At 45.7% G+C, this 24,629-nt stretch overlaps 1 protein-coding gene across 2 annotated transcripts in view; it reads right to left on the bottom strand.

Annotated features, from left to right (window-relative positions):
• Positions 1–3,218, bottom strand: part of NCS1 (neuronal calcium sensor 1) — a 132,246-nt gene extending 129,028 nt beyond the window's left edge. For both annotated transcript variants that reach the window (XM_075905249.2, XM_075905250.2), the window contains exons 1-2: positions 3,120–3,218; positions 2,639–2,722 (exon numbers count right to left, since the gene is read on the bottom strand). The gene's annotated coding sequence lies outside the window, so the exon portion shown is untranslated. The remainder of the gene's footprint in view (positions 1–2,638; positions 2,723–3,119) is intronic.
• Between the last annotated feature and the right edge of the window lie 21,411 nt (positions 3,219–24,629).

The following is a 24,629-nucleotide window of genomic DNA, read 5'->3' as shown; positions in this document are numbered from 1 at the left end:
TTTCCACTACAGTCAGAACAGGTCACATTAACGCAAAGGCAAAATGCTAATTCAAGTCCTGGCAGCAGATTGGTATTGTAATCGTTCTGATGGCAGAGAGATAACCAGCCAACTCACAAAATCCTCAGAAATCAGGATTAAGAACATAAAACACAGAGTGACCCTGAACTCCAGCAGGCCTGCCGGGTGTTTCTATTATGCCTGTATTCTACATAATATGGAGTTGCCATATAAATGTGCTGTGTGCAGAGGATGACATACCTCACACAGGCAGTGAGGACAGGGGGGAAGGGGGACAGCAGGAAGGAGGCAGGGGCTGGCTCTCTTTCCTCTGCCCTGGCTATGGGACTATAAGTGTTAATCTGTGGACAAGGAGAGAAGCATTGGAAGTGAACATGACTTTATAAGGCTGAGCACACAGTTGTACTCTAAAAGCAGATGTGCAGATGGCGTGGTAAGTGCTACTATTCAGTACACGATTCATTTATCTTGTTACATTTCAGTATATTTTTTTAAAGACCGTGCTCCCTCCAGGGCCTCTGGGGCACTAATTATTATGCTAATACGTAAACCTTGAGAAGGCTGGCTGTTGTGAACTAATCAGCTCTTCTCCTGTTTACTTGTTTGTGTGTTAAACACTGTAGCTAAGACACAGCATAGCAAAGGGGAGGCAATGGCCTTCAGAGGATTTTACATTTTCTGGGATTGCACAGCCAGCAAATGGGAAACCACTCTCCTCTGAGCCCCTGTAAACTAGTTCATTCCTCGGAGTCCACTAACTGCTGATCTGACCACAGAAGGCTAAGCCTGGGTAGCCGCCATCTAGGCCGATGGCCCTTTTTATTACGCAAGATCGCGCTTACACCCGAGCCGGATCGGCCTGCCGGCGGAGTAGGGGGGTTCGGGCCCGCCCCCTCTCCGAACCCCGGCCCAGGGCCCTAAAGGCAGGGACCCGCGGTCCCTCCCTAGCGGATGGGGGAATGCCCCAAAACACACCCGCTCACGGGCTCCACGACCCTGCCCTGGGCCGCTTCCTACTCCACCAGGCCTCCCGGCCCACTTCTCTTGACCTCTCCTGCCTCACCTCTCCCTCCGTTTCTCCTCCCCTTGCTCCGTCCACCGTCCTCCCCCGTGCCGTGCCAGCCCCGAGTTTAAATCCCCCGCCGGCTCCTTTCCCCCTCTGCGTCACTTCCCGAGTGACGCCTCCCGGCCACCCTTCCCCCGTGACGTCATCCCCCTGCGCCTCCCCGACCCCTCCCTCTAGGGCCCTGCTGGGCGGCGCCCGCTGCCTCCCGACGCTCCCCGCGCCGGCTGCCGGCGCGTTCCGGGAGTCCACCGCGGCGGGCTGGGTCGTGTTCTCCGCCCCCCCGTGTGGCTGCTCGGCGCCTCCCGGCGCGCTCTCTGTGCGGGGCGCGAGTGCCCCGTCATCCCGCTCGTCGCCTCCCGGCAAGCTCCCAGTGCGGGGCCCGAGTGCCCCGTCACAGCCCCTCATGGGTCTTTTTCAAAGAAGACAATGCTCCCCTTATTCCAGTTGTTTTGAGTCTCCCAACTGGGTTTCAAGCTAGAAGTCATTCCTAACTGGACAGTGGATTTGGTGTGACATTGGCCCCAAAGGCTGAGCATGGCAGAGTTGTGTCTGCACTAAGTGGGTTAAGGCTCTTAACTGTGCAATGAACAGTCATTTGTTACAGTACCGCCACTACAATCAGGTCATGGGCCATTCAGGGTTGATGCAAGATTTGGAGAAATGGATTTTTCTTTTCTTCCAAATGTCTGATGTCTTGTATTCAGCACCATGAAGAACGTGCCAATGGGACACAGGGCCACTAATGGCTGGTTTCAAAGAAAATCTTTCAGTGAAAGAAAGGGTGCCTCTAGGCTTGAGCAAGAAAGTATGAAGCAAAGGGAGTGGTGTGTGAGTTAACAGCAGAGAAACATGTTTTTTAATGCAAGACTCGAGGGCAATTGAAAGGTTAAGGATGTTGCTAACCTTGGGCAGATACACTCTCTGCTTATGCAGCATCTAAGCTTTTCAACCAGAATTTCTCAGGTCCAATAAATAAGACATGAGAAAGGTAGCTCAGTCCCTGCATCCCATTCAGTCCTTAGTCCAGGGTGCTCCTAAAAAACTGTCTGACCCTCAAGCACAATTGTGCCAGCGGTTTTCATGCTGCGAACTCGATTGAAACCAGTTGATGTAAAGGAATTACTTGAGAGTCACATTCCCATTTCCAGCTCCTGGGAGCTCGTCTATTTCACACGCTCCACATGCTGTCAATGCTGCAAATAAAACAGGCTAGCCGTTGGCAAGTAGTAAAAAGTTTTGGTCACTATTGATCCAGTCTGATTTTAAAAAGGATAATGCAGACAGAAAGGACTCTTTCCCAAGTCTCATACTAAACACACACCTAAGCTTTATGAACAAATCCATTATCTGCAGAGGTCTCTGCCCATCTTAGAACTTTCCATCCCAGTGTAACAGATTGAATAAAAAAATGCTCGCTATAGGACCATGCCAAGTTTGGCTGTCGCCTCCCCTAAGGCTGCTGTGATTCATGACAATAGGCAGGCATTCTAGAATCATTAAGTTCCAGCAGCTATTTCTGTTTAGCTTTTGCACTAACTGTCCCTTACTTACCGGGAATACAGATGAGAGAACACACGCTGCAAGCATTTCCCTCCAGCAAACTGATGTTGAAGGTGGTAGCTGTGCTGATGCCATCTGTGCAGGAGAGGGAGAAACATGGTTTGAGAGTAAAATAGTGGATTTGATACTTTTCAAAGACCTAGTAATTAGTGGTAGGAATGATAAACCAGGCATCTAGTCCAGCCCTCGGCCAGTGTGGGATTGCTCCCTACAGTATATTTAGTAGCAAGTTGTCCAGTCAAGTACTAATTACTTGAAGCAAGGGAGCTTTCTTTTTCACCAGGGAGACTGCTCTGCAGTATTGGTAGCCAGCTTTGAACATTTCGTTTTTCCTTTCCCCCCAGCCCATTATTCTGCATTCTAGGGCCTTGGCTCACCCCAATTAATTCCCCATGCTGCTTGCTGGTTATGCCATCCAAGCATATTGTAGCTCATTACATCTCCTTCTCTGCTCCCTTTGGTCATAACTTACCCTGCATCTGCAGCTTTACTTCTTTTAATCTTCCATGATAGGCCAATTCCCTCTCCCCCTTTAATAGCTGCTGCTGTTTTCTGTACTCTCTCCAATTTGGCTATAGCTTCATGCAATGGGAGGCCTCCCCTTTTGGCTTTCCCCAAGGGAGGCAAAGGCCAATGCTTTGCATAGTTATGCCATGAAGTGGTGAGTAGAGCGGAAACTAGGCTGAGTAAGTGAGAGAGAGCAGGAGGGTTAGCTTTTAGATCACACTGCAGCTGAGCCACTTCCAGACTTTGCCAGAAATGGACCAGTTCACAGCTAACAGGGATTTTTTAACCTTTCCTGAAAATGGGAAATTGAGTCAAACTGCAAAACTGGTTTAAAAGGACATAGGACAAGGCATGGGGCTTCTTACAGCTCTGATCTCACATGCAGAGACCCCTTTCTGTGAAAAGAAACCTCTCAGTCTTATGGCCATTCCAATGTATCGTTTAACGGACGGTTTTTGCTTTGAGCTTGGCAGAAGATGATCAGATGGGCTAATTTTAGCATTCTCAAGAGGGAGCAAGATGGTAGGTGTTAAACTATCACTCCATTTTATTTCCCCTCCCTACCATCTGGTCTGCCTGAAATAATCCCACGCCCCTCTTTGCCTTTCCATTAGTAGGACAGTCAGCTGTGTCCTACTAGAGAGGTTCCAGGTCTCCGCAGGACGCAACCATGTAGCTGCGGATTATATAGCTTGAATTGTCATCTCTGGCAGGGCAGCAATTAGCTATGGTGGTGTGGGGAGAAAAGAGAGAAAATGTAAGTTTTTCTGGCATACTGTTAATTACCAGAGACTTCCCCCACTTTTCTGAAAAACATATTGACAACAAGTGTTTATTTGGAGCTGAGAAATGAAACCATAGCAGCACCACATTAGAAAACTTCTTTTGATAGAGGGACTTGCATCCAATTGTTGTAACCTAAACTTGGGGCAGACTCCAGCTGAGAACTCCCTTCTGCTGCTTTTGTGTCGTCATACCAGATCCTATCGATTTTATGAAGAAGGTAATGTCATTTGTTTTTTATTGCGCACCCTTCACACACAGCATCACAGCACACTGGAGAGACTGTCAATCATGAGCTAAAGAGAAACATGGAAGGCTATGGTACGATTTAAAGAGAAGCAATTCCCTGCTGTCATGGAGATGATCTCGCTGAAGCAGTACAGGCAGCTGAACCCACATCTAGGAAGAATAGTAGGGAAGGCCACAGAGGAGCAGCAGCAGAGTGGGGGAAAGAGGGTAGAGAGGCCACAGGGAGTTTTAAAAAAGGAGGGGAGAGGGCTGGAAAGGCATGGGGTGAGGAGAAAGTACGGTTGGATAGAAGACTTAAAACCAAAACCCCTCCCTGCAATGGCGGAGTCAAATGCTAGGGCAGTGTTGGAGGAAGTGCTTTATTATAGTAATATTAATGTAGCCGTGTTAGTCTGGTGTAGCTGAAGCAAAATGCAGGACAATGTAGCACTTTAAAGACTAACAAGATGGTTTATTAGATGATGAGCTTTCGTGGGCCAGACCCACTTCCTCAGATCAAATAGTGGAAGAAAATTGTCACAACCATATATACCAAAGGATACAATTAAAAAAATGAACACATATGAAAAGGACAAATCACATTTCAGAACAGAAGGAGGATGCGGGGGGGGGGGGGGGGGGAGGAAGGAAGGTAAGTGTCTGTGATTTAATGATATTAGAGGTGGGGAAAGGTAGATGTCTGTGAGCTAATGGTATTAGAGGTGATAATTGGGGAAGCTATCTTGGTAATGGGTAAATGCTTTATTATGTGTGTGTATTGAGGGGGGGGGCTGGTTTTCTCTGGGGGCAAGGAAACCAAAATTCAAGTTTCCCATCTAACCCGTGCCAGTCTGGAGCCTGAGACAGCCCTTCCCTCTATTTAGCCCCTCTGTCATCATGCTCTGCCTTCAGAACCCCATCATCTCCCCTGCATTCATTGCAATAGGTCAGGGGTGGGGAACCTTTTTTGGGTTGAGGGCCACTGACCTACAGAAAAATCAGTTGGGGGCTGCACACAAGTGAGAAGCGGGAAAAAAACCACACACGGTGGCCCCTGACTGAGAAGGAGAAAGACACTTTCCACATTCCCCTCTCACACCAGAACCTGGGAGGGCCCAGCCTAGTAGATTTTGTGCGCTCCAGCCCCCAGGAGGGCAGCAGGGGGGGTTGGAGCACCAGCATGGGCTCCCCAATGCTGGGGGGGGGGGGAGGCTGAGCCTCGGGCCAGATCCAGGCCAGTTGAGGGCTGGATCTAGCCCCCAGGCCTAAGGTTCCCTACTCCTGCAATAGGTCAAATGGTGTAACACCATTGATTGCTGCAAAGCTGCAGTTTAGCTCCATCACTCTAAGCTAGTTCATTTTAGTGCTGACTACACAATAAAAAGAAGACAGTAAGCATTCTACATGAACAAGCTGTCTAGGCAAAGCTTACCACATGAGAAAGACACAGATTACTCTAATGACAAGTAACTGACCATAACACTCTGCACAAGGGGAATTTTATGCAAGATGTTGTGGGCTGCTAACTCCTGAAGTCACATCCTTCCTATTAGGGGCTCATTGCTGCTCCCAATTAAGTCCATGGCAAAATTCCCAATTCCTTTGACAGATGCAGACCTGCTCATTTAAGTTTGGCATGAGAGACAGATTAATTTATACTCTTAAAATCACCCTAGTGAAATGAGCAGTGGTACAACTGTTGGCTGAGTCAACTAATGTCCAGATTAAGATGATGTCGTTTTAGTAATCAATAGTGTGCGTTGGGAGGACGAAGTTGGGAATAACCAACCCATCAATCCGTCACTGATAATACACAACTGGCTTCTGAAAGTGGCACTGAAGCAAGGGGTAGATAATCACATGGCAGGAAGACAGCGGGTGCAATGGTTCCCCATTGCTTTGGGCTGGTCTCAGAAGGAAGAGCTCAAGGACCTGCCTTTCCAATAACCAGCATTTTCTGTAAGAGGTCACCAGAGAGACTGTCCTGCATGCACATAATTTCCCCTAGTGTAAATTACAGTCAGATGGACATCAAGGGGAGAATCAGCCTTACGAGCTGCACTGTGAAAATAGTGCGAAAGTCTGTAATATCCTACTGCATGTGGAAAATAATGAAGTCAGGCTCTTCTCGGGACAATCCCATGAATGGCCAAAATGGCAGCTGGCTACAATACTGAGCAATTTTCCACAAGTGAATAGAGACCAAACTCCTTGGTCATAATGGAACATTGTCCTACATGGAAGAGGCCAACGTTCTAAATATATATAAAGGATCAATGACAGTTGAGAGAGGTTTGCCAGCTAGTACTAATAGCTAGCAATTCACTTGGGGAGGAGTGCATTACTCAGTAGCTAGTAGTCAATCAGAGGATAGGTTTCTCAAGCCATTGGGCATATGCTGTCAAATAAAAATTCCATTCAGACCCACAACAAGGAGAGAGAAGAGAAAGTGCAATTGAAATTTCCATTACAGATTTACAGTCTATACACATCTGCATCACACCAGGAAGAGTTAACAGTATTCTGATTTGTATCCCCCAGCTGCTTATCTTTACATAAACACTTTCCATTGCTCTTTTAACAGCTACAAAATATTGAAAAAATCTATTTTGCACCCTCATCCGAAGAGCAGAATATTTACATATCTACAAGCACCCGCCAAAAAAGAACCTGCTTGTGGACTGACATCTCTGAGTCTTTCAGAAGTCAAATGATTAGTGAATCAAACCCATATTGTTCAAGGTACCCTCAAGTTGCTTTATGATCCAGAACAATCTATAATTGTTAATAGGAAGGTGCTTTCAAATCAATCACTCGCAGTAACAGTTTTGTTCCCTGGAAGATGAGTGCTTCAGTGGCCTACCAGGAGAGATTCAAATACTTCCTAGCTGATTCACAGAGCACCCACAGTGCCCACAGCTGGCAACATGTGTTTCTACTGGTGGTACATATCTGCACATGCCTCAGTGCACATAACAAAATGTATTCTGCACGCAGATGGAAAAAATTAGAGGGAACACAGGTTAAAATAATGATTATGTCACTGCTTCAGGGGTCCCACTGCTAACTGACCTGAGTGCCCATCTAAGAACTGGGTACAGACACACATGGGCGTCCGGTATAATAGGCGGAAAAAGGCACTGCCTTCCCAAACCGCCAGCCTGGCCCCGCCTACACTCTGCCCCTAGAATGTCTGCAATAGGCATTCTGGAGGCAGAGAGTTGCTGCCCCCAGCACCCGCCCACCCAGGGTTCCTGGTCGGGGAGGCTGAGGCCGCATCCTCCTCCCTCCCCATGCTCTGGGACTGGGGAGGTTGGGGATGTGTGCCGCCTGCCTTCCCCATGCTCTGGGGTTGGGGGGCTAGGGCACATGCGAGCCCACCCACCCTTCCTGTGGTGGTGGGGGGTGCACGGCACACTGCTCTGCCTCCACGTGAGCCTTACCATCACTGACCGCCCATGCATACATACACAGGGTGGCTAGCCCTCTGACAGCAGCTACATACTCTGTACTAGCACCAGTCTGTGTCCTCGAGTTGGGAATCGCACCCCCTGCTCCACATGGAACATGCCCTTAGCAACACAAGAAAAAAAAAGTGAGACTCATCTAGCAGCAGGGCTGTCATTACCTCCACTTTACTCCACTTTACCTCCACTTTACACTGTGGAAATGTGATTGCTCAGTGAAATTTCTACAGGGACGCATTTTTGAAAACTGCTCATGCTACCGGATCCCTGTAGTCAAACTTGACATGGGTTCTTCAGCCAGCCAGAGCGATTTCCTCCACCACTTTCTTCTGATGTCTTCACTTTACATAGAATTTAGTATCTCAAGAGAACATTTTCTCATCAAGCCCAGTATCAGCCTCCCAGCAAACAGCCTCTTTCATGTACAAGCCATGCAGAGATCTTAAGGAATCCTTGCTATTACTACGCAAGAGGCCATGGGGGAAAGATACAGAACATTCACTATCACTGGTAGACACAAGTAGTGAGCCAAGGGCAGCGTAAGAGGCTACTAGGAAAACTAAGACTCATTTTCCCCAAGGAATACAATAAAAAGTAGATTGATCAAGTCTCACCTGTTCAGCATCACAACTGTATCAAGATTATGCATGAAAAACAAATTCAGAGGAAAAGTAAATTTTTTCTTCTGTACAGCCTTCCGTGTCACCTTCCTCCTTTCCTCTGCTGTGGGCTGAGTCTCCATGAGTTCTATCACAGGGGGAGGGGGAGAAAACAGTGTTTTGATGGCTGGGATGGAGGCGGGCATAGGTCCATCAATGCGGGGAGGAAGGGGGCAAAGGGAACAGCTAGGGTTGCCAGGTGTCTGGTATTCAACAGGACAGTCCATTTTTTGTGCCCTCTGTCCAGTAAAAAAAATCAGAAAATACCGGACATGTGCAATGTTCGGTATTTGCTGCTTTTCCGGCTGGGCGCCCAACAGAAGCCTGGTGGGGCGGGGAGGTGGCTGGGGAGGTGGGGCCACGATCGATGCTGGGAGCCCTTAGATCAGCTGGTTGCATGCAGAAGCCTGGCAGGGGTGGGTGGAGTGGCTGCCGAGGTGGGGAGCCCTCAGCTGGTTGTGTGCGGAAGCCTGGCATGGGTGTGAGGAGTGGCTGGGGAGGCGGGGTCATGATCGGCGCTGGGAGGTTCATGTAGTCAAAATATACAATGTAAACTGTTGATTGTTTATAATAAAGTTCCCATTCAGTGTTAAGCATAGTTGTGGTGGGGGTTTTTTTTTTCCGCTCGACAAATTTTTAGCACGTGTGTTCGGTATTTTTGGGGAAACCATCTGGCAACCCTAGGGACAGCTACCCTGGGGCCCAGTGATTCAATAGGCCTGATCACCCAAGACCCGGGCCCTTTAAATTGCCATTGGAGCCCCTCATGGCATGCTCCAGGGGGCGCTGAGAGCTACTGTTGCCAGCCCCACCCCTTCCACCTGACGTCCCACCCCTTCCAGGAGTACAGACCCATCCCATACACCTTGCTCAGGGGCCTGGCAAGTCTGTTGCCCCCCTCCCGGAAGCCATATTGGAATTATTATTCTGAATCCATTTTAGTCCGTCAAGCGTCAAAGGATAAGAGATGCATATTGGAGAACAAGCTTCCTCCACAATGTTCCGCCCTCATTGTCCATTTTTCACAAGTGCTGAGTAGACCCGTCTCAATGTAAATTGCAGGTGCTGAGCAACATGAGAAAATTCACCATGAGTGAATTGTCAGGGTGTAACTGGACTGAAATCTTCCTTCTTTGAGGGGCAATTTAAGAAAAAAGCTAAATTAGTGCCTGCATTTAAATCCTTTTCTCAGGAATCACAGTTCGTGTTCAATCCTTGGGCTTTTTTGAAATCTAAGCAATCTATATCCTTTAATATTTGGGAACAATGTTACATTGCTAAGATTACACAGCACATGTACATCACTTTATCCACAGTTAATCTATCTGAGAAAAAATACCTCTTCCACATTCTAGCTCTGAGACAAAATGCTGCAATGCACCAAATCTTTACAACATGCTCCCAGGGCATGCCAGCAAGGAAATCAAGGAACAGGGCAATCAGTTGGAGAGAAACGCTGCAGACTCTGCACTCTCCAGACCATGACATGCTGGATTCAGCTAGTAGTAAGAAAGAGGAAATCCTAACTGGGAAGCCACATGCTGTCCTAACTGAACTATTGCCCTTCAGGGAAAGAAGTGTCATCAGGAAGGTTGCCTGTGTCATGATTCAATTAAAAAAAAAACCCTTTGTTTAACTAGTGAGAGGAACATCCCCAAAACCTGCAGGTCCCAGGAATCAGGCAAACGCACTGCAAGCAAGTTCGCTGTGGAAGACAGCTTGATGAACTGCTGCAGAGCCACGCTGCAGCAGACACTGCTACTGTGGTAAGCAGAAGCCTGTAACGGTGGCATTTGCAAATCACCTTCAACACTGATTTACTCGGCACATTGCTACTGCATAGCAAACTGGTTCCTGTGTCACACTGCACACCATTTGTACAGTCTAAGTTGAGAGTGCAATAGTGGCAACTCACATAAACCCATCCATACCAATGCACTCGCAGACTCACAAGAAGCTTGGCCTTTCCAAAACTATCGTCATCAATAGTGCTAATACCCCTGTAATATATTGAATCGTTTTGCCAGCCTGAATTATTATAGGCAGAAACAGGAAGGTTACAAGTCACAGGGGTACCAGAACACTGAATTCAGCACTGGACAGTTGTGACACCACGCTCTGCAAAAGGTGAAGCCAAGGTACAGATACACACCATGCCACCACTTGAAAGCCAAGTGTGGTGGATATGCTATCTGGTGAACTACTGGACCAGTTTCTCAGCAGTAAGCACACTTATCATTCACGTGTGTTCACAAGTCACTGTGCTGGACAGAGGATCAAAAAGCCAAAACTCTATGGGTATGTCTACACTAGCCACCCTAGTTCAAACTAGGGTGGCTAATGTAGTCATTCGAACTTGCAATGAAACCCAGTAGACTTCAAATTCCAAGTTATAATGAAACAAAGAATAGATTGGAAGCACGTTAAGCCAGACTTCAAACTGCTCTAATACTAGTCACACTGAGCTAGTTCAGTGGCACCAAAAACTAGACTAAGGTGAGACCCGGTTGCATAAAGCTTTGACAGACATTAACAGCCAGTCTTGGCCCAAAGGAACTTATAAACAGAAAAGGAAGGATGATAGCAAATAAACCCCCATTTTACAGACAGGGAACTGAGGCACAAGGAGATAACGTATTTGGATCAGGGGCAGAACTAGCAACCGAACACAGAGTCCCAATGCAGTGCATTAACCACAGGCCCATCCTTCCATGATGGCACCGATAGCGGCCACTTCTCTTTCAGGATGGTCTTTTGCCAGAGTTTCTAAACATAGACGGTTGTCACTGCTTCTAGCCAAATCTCAGCAAAAGGGCTATTGCTAATGCATTTGGGTTTCTCAAGCTTCGTTTTAAAAAGCGTGCAAAAAAAGGACAAACAGATCCGTGCGCCGGAGCCAGAGCAGCGATGCCAAGTTCCTAGCCTACAGTGTTTCTGGTTCCAGCTGTCTCAAGAAGGAACCACCCACAAGCCATCCCAACCGATGTAAGAACACGAAAGTGGCAGATTGCATTGAAGGCTCAAGACCAAAAGAGAAAAGACTGCAATGTCACAATTAGAAATGCTTCTGAAAATCTCTGTCTATTCCAAACCTTCTTAGTGGTACAGCTCTTTGGCTGAGGATCCTGAGGTACCTTGTTAGTAAAACTGCTTATTGAAACCTTTGTAATAGAAGCTTTGTTCTTGCAAAGAAGAATACGTTGCTAACTAACCAAGGACAAGACCAAAGTGTAGACATGCTGCAGATGAATGCATTTTAAGCTTTGCTTTTCCTGAAGAGAACAGAGATACACAGTGTGTCTCAGCTAGACAATTGACATGCTAGAGGCTACCGGCTTTTACTGAAGTTCTAAGCATAGCAGTTGATGTTAAAAAAATGGTAAGAGTGTGTGTCTGAATGTTTTTAATGCTTTGATTAACCCTTTTTGTGTTAAATATTTTCCTTTCTACATTCTCTTGAGGATTTTAATCAAAATAAACAGAAAAAAATCTGTACTACAGATTATGTCAGGAGGTAGAGTACAGAATTCAATATCCTGAATTAAAGCATACTAAATCCTGATTTGGAGGGAAGTTATTTGGGGGATACTAGGATAACGATAAAAACCAGAGTCATCCCCTGTACCAACCTGGGTCTCTATCTGTATAATTTGACAGTGGAACTATAACACCTCTTAATACTGTGCAAATATTATGCAGGCCCATCTGGTGCATCAGTAACAAGACCAGTGTTGGATGATTATCTTGAATATCAGGCAAACTCTTCAGGATATCAATATAACAGCCTTCTCCATTGTAAAGAAAAGAGACGATCTGCCACCCACGTAATTTGATGTATATTCAATTTCATCTTTTTATTCTATTGTGGAATAACGCACTTCTCTCCCATTTTATTTACTGTGATCTTCTGATGTATTAACATGCATAAAGTTCTTTATTTAGCATAAGGAGAGCCAGGTAAAAACGCTGCTAGCCTCCCTCTCCTGCCCATCCACAATGTGCGCACACACGCAGACACGAGACTCCTGAAAGAAGCTCCAACAGTTGCTTGGAGCTGCAGCCTTGACCTGTTGCTGTGCCCACACCTGCTATTGTGACTCATATAGTTTGATTTAAAGAAATGTGTCTCTAGTCTCTATGCTCAGTGCAATCACGCTTTCCTCCAAAATAGAGGGAACAAAAGGGCTTTTTTTTTTAAAGGCTCATAGGATAATGCCTTTTTAACTTCACCACCACCGAGATAATAGGTGAATAAGCTTCTGTTTACACTAGGTACAGCACTTCCCTGAGAGAAAAAAAATGAGATTTTCCACCCAGTCCATTGACAGCAGGACTGGGCTCAGAGCAGGTCTAGAGCCAGATATGGTGGTAAAAATGCCTTAGTTTTATCTATACCATTGCCCTCTTTCAAAAAATAGATAAGAAAAATGCTTATTAGGGTCCACAAAAGCTAGGGATTAATACAGGGATGGGCAATAATTTGATGGGGGGACACTCCAAGATGTTGGTAAGTGGTTAAGGGCCACACTTTTCTATGGGAGTGGTATGGGGTCTGGGATGGAGGTTGGGCGCAGAAGGGAGATTGGGGTAGGGGAATGGGGTGCATATCTTCTGCTGAAAACAACTTGCAGTGTAGACATAGCTTGAGTGTCCCAGCGGGGCAGGCCACAAGCCGAATCCAAAGGTTTGGTGGGCGGGATCTAGCTTGCAGACCATATCTTACTGGCCCCTGGGTTAATAACATTGACAAAGCCTGGCACACTGCAATTCAGACTAGGCCTTCAAGCTGCCTCAGAATTTCAGACTTGATCTGTGAGGCCCTGGGTCAACGGCCCTCAAACTGCAGACTATAGAGCACTGGTTTGACTCCCTCTCAGCAACAATTTACACTGAGCGGCAGCTAAAATATACAAAAACATTTCCTTCTTAATTCTTCCCTAATAGGCAATTCCTGGAGTTGCTATGGAGCTAATAAGCAACAATCACAAGCAGGGGGAGGAAGTGGTGCCCAACCTATGGCCCAAGGGCCATATACTAACAATCAAGTCATTAGCACTTTGATATGACATTTCCATTGTTTTAGTTTATACGAGTTTGTAAGCAGACAATACTGTACATGGAAACAACCTAATACAGGCAGTCCCCGGGTTACGTACAAGATAGGGACTGTAGGTTTGTTCTTAAGTTGAATTTGTATGTAAGTCGGAACTGGTACATATCGTAGGGGAAACTCTAGCCAAACATTTCTCCAGAGCTCAGTTTTATTCTCCCACACCTCATTTCCCTCAGTCCTTTATTCTCAAGCTGAGGTGTCTGCTGAGAAAAGCCGCTCCGCGTCTCCCTGGTCTGCTGAGGGGGGGGGGCGCTAGCTTCACGTCTCCCTGGTCTGCTGGGAGGAAGCAGCTAGTGCGGGGTTGCCTCACCCCGTTTGTAAGTAGGGATCCGATGTAAGTCAGATCCATGTAACCCGGGGACTGCCTGTATATGGGCAACAGATTGAATTTAAACTATCAATCAGCACGGGAGACTTTAAATCTTATTAAAATACTAACAGGTGAGGCCCGTTGTTGACTAGGCAAAGTCATTTTGTGGAGATTACACTTATATTTAATTTCTTGAACTTTCCTATATGAAATCGTATTTTTAAAAATGTGCTTGCAAAAGGGAAGTAAAAGAAGAGTTTTAAATTTGTAGGATTTCAATTTCAGACATTCTTCATTTTATTGAATAATTACCATACATAGTAAATTTGAATCAGAAACTTGAAAAGCTTCCATTACAGCCTCTCCCTGAGTTACGAACGAGTTACGGACCAAACATTTGGCCTTAACTCAATCTGTTCGTAACTCGGATCCCATTGAGTTACATAGCGACCGTGCTGTTCATAAGCGCAGGTTGCGTTCATAACTCGAGGACCGCTTTTACATGGGAGCTTTGGTTGTAAATGCAAACTGTCGTAACTCGACTGTTCGCAATTCGGGGAGCGGCTGTACTCTTTCCATAACTAATTTGAATTATTTTGTGATTCTTAACAGTAAACATTTTCTTTGCACTAAAATGACAGTTAAACAGGCAACTCAATTTTAATTTTGTTAGCAAATATGCTTATGAACGCTAATCATAATACAGTAGACTTCCAATAATCTGGAATATTTGGGACCTAGGTGGTGCTGGATTATCGAATATGCAATATATATACAGTATATATTGTATGTAAAGTGTTTTTAACCCTTTTTATTGTAGCACAAGCACTGTCTAGCATCACACAATGCCTGTGGTAGACTGACTCAGTCCCGTCCGGTTTCGCTCAGTTCAGCTGCTGCCATTGCTGCCTTATTACTCATGTTTTGCTGAAGCTCACTCACTAGGCTCTTGCCATTTTGATGCTCGACTATTGGTAATGATGTACAATTGGATGCTGGACTATGACTGGCATGATTTTGCAGAAATACTTTTAACGGAAAAGTTTTTCCTTTAAAAGTATTTCCGCAAAAGAGCATCTAGATTAGCACGGATGCTTTTGCGCAAAAAGGGCTTTTGTGCAAAAGCATCTGTGGCCAGTCTAGATGCGATTTTGCACAAGAAAGTCCCGATCACCATTTTAGCCATCGGGGCTTTTTTGCGCAAAACAGTTCTTCCCTGTCTACACTGGCCCTCTTGTGCAAGTGTTCTTGCGCAAGAGGGCTTTTTCCCCGAGCGGGAGCGGGAAAGTATTTGCACAAGAAGCACTGATTTTGTACATTACGAAGTCAGTGCTCTTGCGCAAATTCAAGTGGCAGTGTAGACGGCTGGCAAGCTGCTTTTGCACAAAATCTTGCCAGTCTAGACAAACCCTTGCAGCACTCATAAGCTTCTACTGTACTCATAAGCTTCAGGGGGTAGCCAAGTTAGTCTGTAACAGGAAAAACTTAAAAAACAATAAATAGTCTAGTAGCACCTTAGAGACTAAAAAAACATGTAGCTGTAGGGTTACCAGATGGGTTTCAAAAAAGTACCGGACACACATGATCTCAGAACGGGGGGGGGAGGGGGGGAGGAGGAGGACCGGCTGGGAGGGGAGCAGGGCTGGCCGGGAGGGGGCAGCATGAGCGTGACTACTAGCCAGGCAGTACACAACTACATATTGATACTCCTGATAATAATAAAAGTAACGTAATTAGAAAACACGAGACAATTAGAAAACATAGAATATATGTCCGGTATTTTCTCAATTTGTTTCCTGGACAGAAAGCTCAAATACTGGACTATCCGGTTCAAAACCGGATGCCTGGCAAACCTATGTAGATGGTATTATGAGCTTTCATGGGCACACTCCACTTCTTCAGATAACCAGGCCCAGGGGTGGCCCGTGAGTCTAGGCAGACTCGGCGGTCGCCTAGGGCACTACCGGCCCGGGGCACCCAATGATGATGTCACGGGGTGCCCGGGCACCCGATGATTGCGTTACGGCCCTTGATGGCCGTGCAGGCGGAGGTGCCAATCACGCCTTCTGCCTGGGGCGCCAGCTGCCACAGCTGGCCTCAAGCCACTCCTGCAGGCCTATGCCAGTTCAGATGCTGTGACAATGCAGTCAGAGAAGCAGCACCATGGTTCTGACAATTCTCTGTGCATTGGTTTAAGGGGAGAAATGTAGCTGGTGCACAGAGCCCTGCTTACTTTACACATTTGCATCCTCCAGGTCAGGGGAGGCTACAGAGGACCACGTGATGGCAGGAGGGGAGATGATCTGAAGCATGGGCATTCATAATACTTACGACTTTTTTCCAGTGAAAAACAAAAATAATTATTTAAACCTTTCGCCCAGCATATGCTGGCATAAAAAGTAGTGCATTCAGCTAATTTAAGTGGTAGGATTGGTTATGCAAAATTTGGTATCTGTAGGTAATCACAAAGTATGACTTTATTTTGCACAAACAAACTCACTCTTCAAAATATATAATAGATGTAGAATTTGTTTGGTCCCCACAAGGTTATTCTTAGGTTTATTTGACCCTCCCGTGTAATAGTTTTGATCTCCACTGCCCTATAAATTTGTAATACATGGTCAAAAATGATGGAATACTTAGCTTCCCTCAATACTATTTAACCCAAATTTCTCAAACAAGACTTGCTAAATAGTTTTTCCATCTTTCACAGCTCTGTGTCATGACCCTCTGTTTTGCCTGGTCTTTTTGTTTTACAGTTCTACTGGAGGAAAAATGTCAAGAAGAAAAAGTGGAAGACTCATAGCATCTGACCTCCATGAGTCAAGACTTTGATATTGCAAATTGGAGTGAAAGTTGATCTGCCATCAAGCAAGGAAGCTAAACTCAGCATGAGAAGAAGCTTTACAGCTGTTTTCTTTACTTAATGGAGAACATAATGAATTTGTCTGTTGTGAAGCAAGGACTTAGGAGACTGCGCCAAGGCGGAATGAGAGGAACATACGGATTCTGCAATTTCCTGCTACCCCAGACAGCTGCTCATCCCAGTATGCAAAGAGAACTCACGCAAAAAAAGCAAAGTATCAATGTGCTAGAAAACAGGGGTGACTTTACTAGGGCCATTGTGGACAGCTGGGAGTAGGGAGGAAATCAAGGATACAACCTTCACATGATATTTGTAAAGCAGACTTAGGTTAACAAGTGCTTTTTCCTCCAATGCTGATCCTCTCTCTCTCTCTCTCTCTCACACACACACACACACACACACACTTCCATGCAGATCTGTAAAACAAGGCCTGTTCTGCTAAAGAAATAATTCACTGTAGGAGAGAAAGCAGCAAACTTCCTCCCCTCCACCCCAACCTCCTGTACTAACATTTTAGGGTTTAGCCTAGTCTGCACCACCTCAGGTAGCACACTTTAATCTAACAAAGTGCCAGTTAAGAGCCCACAAACTGACAACTCACTTTAAAAGTGGCATAGGGCAGAACAACAAACATCTCTTTTCACTGCTGGAGACTGGCTACGGACCCTGTCTGGAAGAAACAGACTGGGTTCAGTTATACCCTCTCCTCCTATCCCAGTGCAAAGCCTATTAATGCTGGCATATCTGTACAGAAAACAAGACCTATAGTGTTTAAAGCTACTTTCTTCTATAAACACTTGAACTGGGAGGTCTTCTAGTTAAGTAACTCCTTGTAAAGCTACTAAAAGTAAATTCCTTGATCTTTCCTGTGGCCCAAGACTTCCTAACTTACGCTCTTGAATTATGAGAGTTTACATGTGTAGGAAATGTGTGCCCTGTGCTGCCTTATTATGGCATAAGGGTCTTTCTGATTTATTTCTTCGAATATTGGCCAATTTAAGATATTGCTGAGTTATTTCACATATATTAATTTTTTGCATGGTCACAAACAGCATGTGCAGTTAGCAGACAGAGAGATTTCATAAAGCTTTCATTGTATGAAAGTGTTCGTGAGCTGTAAAGCAGAAATTAAAAATATTTGTGCTATAGTACTGGGTCACAACTCTGACATTTTCCTGGACTATTTGAGCAATGCGTGGAGGATTGGCAAAGTGACCTCATTGTAGCTTAAACCCACGCTGCACCTCTCCCTTCCCTTGGTTCAGGAGCAAGGGGGATGTTGTGTCTAGACATATTAAGACATTTTGGCAGAAAATTAGTTTAAAGTAGGAATATCCGGCAGTTTTCATGGACTTTAAAAAAAGAAAAACTTTTTTAGCCTTCTATCTTCTGCCATAGCTTCTGAGGCGTAAGGGCTATCTCTGAAAAAGCCATCACCCGCACCGCAAACAGCTGCTGTAGTCAGCCAGGACACTGATGATCACAGAGCATCTTGAGCTCATGAAAGCCTTGCTGTTTTTCAGCTGAAACAATATTTGTTGGATACAAAAATAGGATGTGCAAGGGGAAATTTACTGCCATGTGTCACCTCCCAAAAAAAACACCTACTATGCTTTTCCAAAATGCCTAATACTTTCCCTGGTGTAGCTGAAGAACGAAGAATGAGAATCTCCTTGAGATTCTCTGCCAGATAGCCAAGGGAACAGAACAGACCCATGAATCAGGGAAAGAGAATTTCTGCAGAGCTGCAGGAAGCCACCTACAATGATGTAATAATGGAAAGTCCCAGAGCAAACACTGGAATCCCTTTAATCTAACAGAAACTCACAAGAAAAATTCTGTCAGGTCTCCAGTAGTCTACCAGCTTCCCTGTTGCTGAAATTGAGATGGCTCGAGACAGTTTAGTTACTCTACTAGGCTTGCTCAAACTTATCCCTAGCAGATCTGCCCTTTTAAAGTCTTAAAATGTTTTCTTTAAAATTTAGTCCTTGTGGAAGGTGTCTGATTACCAGCCCTAGAGGCTGTAGAGAAGCAAAGGCTTCCAAATAGATTAGTCCTGGGTGGAATTCTGCATCATTGCATGTGTACAGAATTCCTGTCCCTTGCAGTTTTCTTTGCTTCCCCACAGAAAAATGACTTTCTGGCAGGGAAGCAAAGAGAAGCTGCAAAAGCAGTCATGCACCATTCTCTAGTGGTGCACTTACACCCCTGCCAAGTTTCATCTAGTACATCCAGAATCCTCCTAGCCCTCCATACCTCAACCTTACCCCACTGAACCTTAGCCTCTTCATCTGGAGCTTCCCAGTACCCAGATCACTCCCTTACTGAACTCCCTGCACTCAAACTCCCACCTAGATGAGCTCCACCATCCTGAGTCCCCATATCCAGACCCCCCACACCACTGATACATTACACTCATGCACTCACACACACGCACACACATGCACACTCCACCTTGTTGTTACCATTAGTTGCTCCCCCTAACTGCACTGGCCAGGTGAGTTAGATGGGGGAGGAGGGGAGCCAGGCTTCTGCCGATCCGGATGGATGCTCTGATGTTGACAAGACAAAAACCCGGGGTCCCTCTGCAAGATGCCTCCTATTTATCCCTCTCATGCAGCCAGTTAGTCATCACCTCGCCTTTTTTAATGCTTCAGAGAGAGTTCTTCCAAGAGCAGGCACTTGCTGCTTGACTCCCATGGCCCTCTGTATGTCCAGTCTTCTTTTCAATGAGCTCACTTCACAGGTATTGTCTTGGATCTGGCTCCCAGCCCCTTCCACCTTTGCAACTGCTTCTGGAGGTGCTCACCTTTCAGTCTCCATTCACACCTCATTCATTTCAACAGGATAATCAAAGAAAGGGAAGAGATCTCAAAAGATATTTTTCTTTACCTTAACTATTCCTAAGACTTATAACAGTGGTCCCCAACCTTTTGGAGCTGCCGTACGCCTGGGGGCGGAGCCACGCATGCACCACGCTCCTGAGGGCGGGGTCCCCCATGCACCGTGGGCCTGGGGCCAGCGCCCCCTTGCACTGTGCGTCCGGGGGAAGGGCCGCCAATTCCCCGCATGCTGAGGGGCAGGGCCGCTCATAGCCACGCGCCCGGAGCTGGTGCTCCCCATGTGCCGTGCGTCCGGGCGCAGGACCGCCCATTCCCCATACGCCTGGGGGCAGGGCCGCCCATTCGCCACATGCCCGGGGCTAGTGCTCCCCATGCACCATGCACCCAGGCGTGGGGCTGCCCATTCGCTGTGCGCCCAGAGGCAGGGCCACCCATGCGCCCAGGGCCAGCGCCACGATTGTGCAGCGCGCCCAGGACCAGCACCGTGCATGCACCGCGCGCCTGGGGTGGGGCTGGCCCCGAGCACTTGGCAGGCGCACATAAATGCCCCGGCGGGCACCATGGTGCCCACGGGCACCGCGTTGGGGACCACTGACTTATAACATTAAGAGCTTGATACAAACTTTAGACTTAATACAAGGGATTCTATAAGAAGGCTTAACATAAAGATATATATAAAAGGATATAAAAGGAATTACAAAGTTTCTCTTAATACAAAGTTGTATGAGAATGATACATGGTTATATAGACAAGATCTTAATAGAAAGTTATATGATACATGGTTATATGGGAATGTTACAGGGATTTATCCACACCTCCATGCCTCTGTGCATCCATATCCCTCCACACCTAGACCCCACACTGAGTTCCTGCACCTAGATTGTCCCACACAGAATCCTCTCAGTGCACATCTGGATTCCACCCCCACACTTGCATCCTGCCTGCCCCACACCTGGTGTGTCTGTCATAGAGGGGTCAGGTCTCAGGGTGTTTCGGGGGCAGGCCTCAATCTGTGTTATCTGTGTAAGAGTCGGATGAGAGGTGGAGGGGAGGTTGCAGGGTGATCTTTGTGCAGACAATGGCTTGTGCCTCCCACTGCCAGGTTAGAGCCTCAGCCTTTATTTATTGACTGATAGAACTTGCAGCATTGTAAAACACTGCATGCAGAATTTTTAAATTTTTTGGCATGGAATTCATAATTTTTGGTGCAGAATGCCCTTGGGAGCAATAGATGCAAGAGGTGTAGTGTCAACACAAGATTTCAGCACACTGTTCAAGCCCAACCTGAATATGTCCTTCACCCCCACAAGAAGAAATTATCCAAGTCTTCATGCTTTTTTAATTCTGGGCCCCTCTGGCACATCTTCCAAATAGGGAGGCAGCTTTCTGATGTTTACATTTGTTCATTGAGACCCAAACTAAGACCATTTTCTTATATATAGGCCATTAACAACCATTAAATTATAATGGCTTTGAATCCAGCCATTTGGGTGTGATTAAAACTAGAGTTTTTTTGCTCCTATGGCCCATTACCAATTCCATGAGCCCCCATCTACTTTAAGTATCTGACTTGAGACAAGATCTCTATTGTAACCACACTAGAGGGTAAGTGTTGGATTATGATAACTTTATGGCCTTTACAGAGCAGAAAGGTACAGACCCAGTTTCAGGGGCTGTTATGTTTATGAGGGTTAGCCAGCAGCCTGGGGACTAAGGGGTTAACCTTACCTAACCAGGTACATTCAACCAATAGGAATGTAGGTAGGAATTTCAAACTGGGACAAGGGAATTTTTGGTTCTTCCCTCTTCTTTGTCTCTGAGGCTGTGTCCAGACTCAGGGGTTTTTTCGAAAAAACTTCACCTGCATCTAGACTGCAGCCGCGTTCTTTCGAAATTAAATCGAAAGAATGCGGCTTTTCTTTTGACGGCGGTAAACCTCATTGCACGAGGAAGAACGCCTTTTTTCGAAAGTGCTCTTTCGAAAAAAGGCGTTCTTGAATGCAAACAGGGGTTTTTTGAAAGAGAGCATCCAGACTGTCTGGGTGCTCTCTTTCGAAAAAGCAGCTTGCTTTTTTGAAAGTTCCGCTTGCAGTCTAGACGCGCTTTTTCGAAAGAGGCTTTTTCGAAAGTATCTTTCGAAAAAGCCTCTTTCGAAAGAGGCTTGCAGTCTAGACATAGCCTGATAGTCCCCTCCAGCTTCTGAGGGAGACAGACATGTCTCTGTCTCCAAGAAACAATTCTTCACTTTTTGTAAGTAGGGTAAAATTTAGATAAATCTGTTAGGTTTTATTGTTTTATGGCTTGGGTATGGGATCTGCAGTCTGTGCACTTTTTAAAACATGTTTTGGCTTTTCTTTGTAACTAAGTTCTAGGCCCATGGAGTTTCTCCATGAGTATACTATTTTGTTTCTTTTCCATCTAATCCTTATGCTTGCTACAGGAATATTGTGGTGATAATCAAAGTTTTCTCTTTTCTTTTATTAACCTGGTATTGGTTAATGGTTGTGTCCTGCTTTGTACTTTAGGGCTGAGATTCCCCAAGTGCTCTCTCCACTGATTTTTCACATCAATATTTCGGTGGTGGCAGCAGAGATTTTTATCCCCAAAATCTAGGTTGTTAAGATTTGGGGGGAAGTTTTATGCCAAAACCTGGTAGATAAGGTTTTGGGGTACTTTTGCTGGCCCCCACTTCTGCATTTATCATGCCAGAGTGGGGAAGGAGCCATGACAGGATAGGACTGGCCCGGAGGGAAACCGGGAATTTCCCAGTGGGCTGTAGTGTCCACATGCCATTGCCCCTCACTCCGAGCGGCTCCGCATCTGCGCTGTATGCGGCACACAGAGCCCAACCCACCACCTGCGCCGCGTGCTGGACATGATGCTGGGGGCGGGGCTTGAGGGGCACGCAGGGGTGATGGCATGGGAAGAGCCATTCTCAACCCATTTCCCGGGCCTATTTTGATTGCTAGTACGCTCCTGCCCAGTTTTAGTAAGGGGAATGACATTCATTTCAGAACTGACTTTGGAGGGTTTTATGTCAGTTTTATTCTTTAAATATCTTTTATTATTCTTTGATTTCTCTCAATAATGCCTAGGACCTAACAGATGAAGAAAGAAGTTACAATAAGAATTGGTGTGTCCCTGCAGTACCGTACCATGTTCAAGAAGACAGGATTGCAAGTAGTTATATATTCTACTGTTCCTCTACAGCTATAGTTTAGTGGGTAGGTGCAAGACATTCTACATGAAATCTTCCCCTTGATGCTCAAAAAGAAACACTATCAAACACATTTTAAATGTGATCAATGTATATAGACCTGGAACTGTTGTAATACAATAGGAGATGGTCTCAATTATTTTAAAATTCATTATTTCTAAGAAAGTTAAAAGCATGTTGCAAGACACACAAAATCTAATGCAGGATTCTGCGGTGTAGGGCTGCCTGACCCAGCAGTTCCCTCAATAAACATCATTTCTAGAACTGTGCAGCCAACAGCGAGATTGGTGATAATACAAAAATGTGTTTTGACATGCAGAGGTGTTTATATTAATTTCTGTTCCATTCAAAACTGGATGAGGAAAGTGCTTGACAAATTGGAGAGAAATTAATTGATAGGAAGATTCCTGAGCTTGTAAGATTACAAAAAAGCAGAGTGTACAAAACGCCTAACTACTGAAAACATTAATTGGAACTGCTCATTTATAATTCTAAACAACTCCTTTCTACAATTCAAGAATGGAAGAAAAGAAATGGGTAATAATCCAGCTATAAAATATGGAAGACTATTTAGTCTGAATTAGATCTTGAAGAATAAACCAAATATAGAAAAGAATATTTACATCTGACTCCCTCAAATATTTAGTATTCTATTTACACTTATTTTATCGTGGTGTCTAGTTAGGGTGCCCATATTTCCCTGTGCTGAATACAGGACACCTGTTTAAATTACTTGTATTCAAGTGAGTTCAACAGCAATCAATTCGAACTGTGCAGTACAAACATTCAAATTAACATCAAGTTGACTGAGTCCCTGTTATAAAGAAATGTGCAGAGCTGGATTCTTTTTATTTACCTTCTTATCATTAAGGCTTTAGGGTTCACACAGGGAGAGGTAACACACTCACATATCCCTCTCATATAGAGGAGTGACCCACCCAATGCTCTCTGTCACCCTGCCCTCCATGCCTGGCTGGGTCTCTGGAGACAGACCCACCTTCCTGGTACCTGGAACCATGACTTCCTGAAACAACACACTGTGGAAGTGTGGAGGAGGATACTAGGGTCATATCCACTCCTGCAGATTTCTGAATATAAAGGGCCAATGGGAGGGAAGCAGAGGCAACACATAATTGGTCCCCAACTGGAACCTCTCTATACTTAGCAGCCACTGCAACTTGTGTTGCACAATCAGAACTGCCTGAAAATGGGATGGGGGTGGGGCCCTGCTGGCCAGGAGCCAGCACACAGTGGCTGCTGCGCTGACAGACTTTCAGGGGAGGGGGCGGTCTCTGCCTCCTGCACCTTCACCCTGTCACCAGCCTTGCACACCTACCCTCATCATCTGCCCCTGGAACCACCCCCCATAAACCACAGATGGGTAGGTGGCTGGTGGGCAGGGATCGCTGGTACTGATGGGGGAAGGGGAAAGACAAAAAATATGGGACAATTTGTCCATTTTTAAAGAAAAAGTCAGGACACCTGTAGGAGGGCTTAAATACGGAATTGTCCCTTTAAAAATAGGACTTCTGGTCATCATATGCCTAGTGCACAGTGAAGCTGCATACAACTAATTTGATCATTCGAGTGCTGGACTTGTAATACATGTCCTGGGATAGTCAGTCACATTGGAATGTTCACCCACATTTGGATATGAAAGGATTGCTGAAAGTCAATTTCATCCGTGACCATATTAAAGTAGTTTTATTCATGTTATTCAGTGTCTTGAACTAGTTGACGAGCACTTGAGACCGTTCAAAAGTTAGCTTTTAAACCAGTGGATCCAGGAGCCATCTCTATTAAAGAGAGTTTTGAAAACGTATGTAGACAGACAAGTAGCTAGCATGGTACTGTTGACTACCACATCCTTGGCAAGGAAACTGGATTCTTATGATATTATGATGCACAGTTTAAAAAATTTACCATGGGCACAAGCAACAGAGCTTCTTCCACAAATTTCCTGATCTGCTCCAAGTGACAGCTACATAC

The sequence above is a fragment of the Pelodiscus sinensis genome, chromosome 23, assembly GCF_052426305.1.
Source record: "Pelodiscus sinensis isolate ZL-2025 chromosome 23, ASM5242630v1, whole genome shotgun sequence".
In the NCBI taxonomy this organism is placed as follows: Eukaryota; Metazoa; Chordata; order Testudines; family Trionychidae; genus Pelodiscus; species Pelodiscus sinensis.
This window is presented reverse-complemented; position numbering and strand designations above follow the sequence as displayed.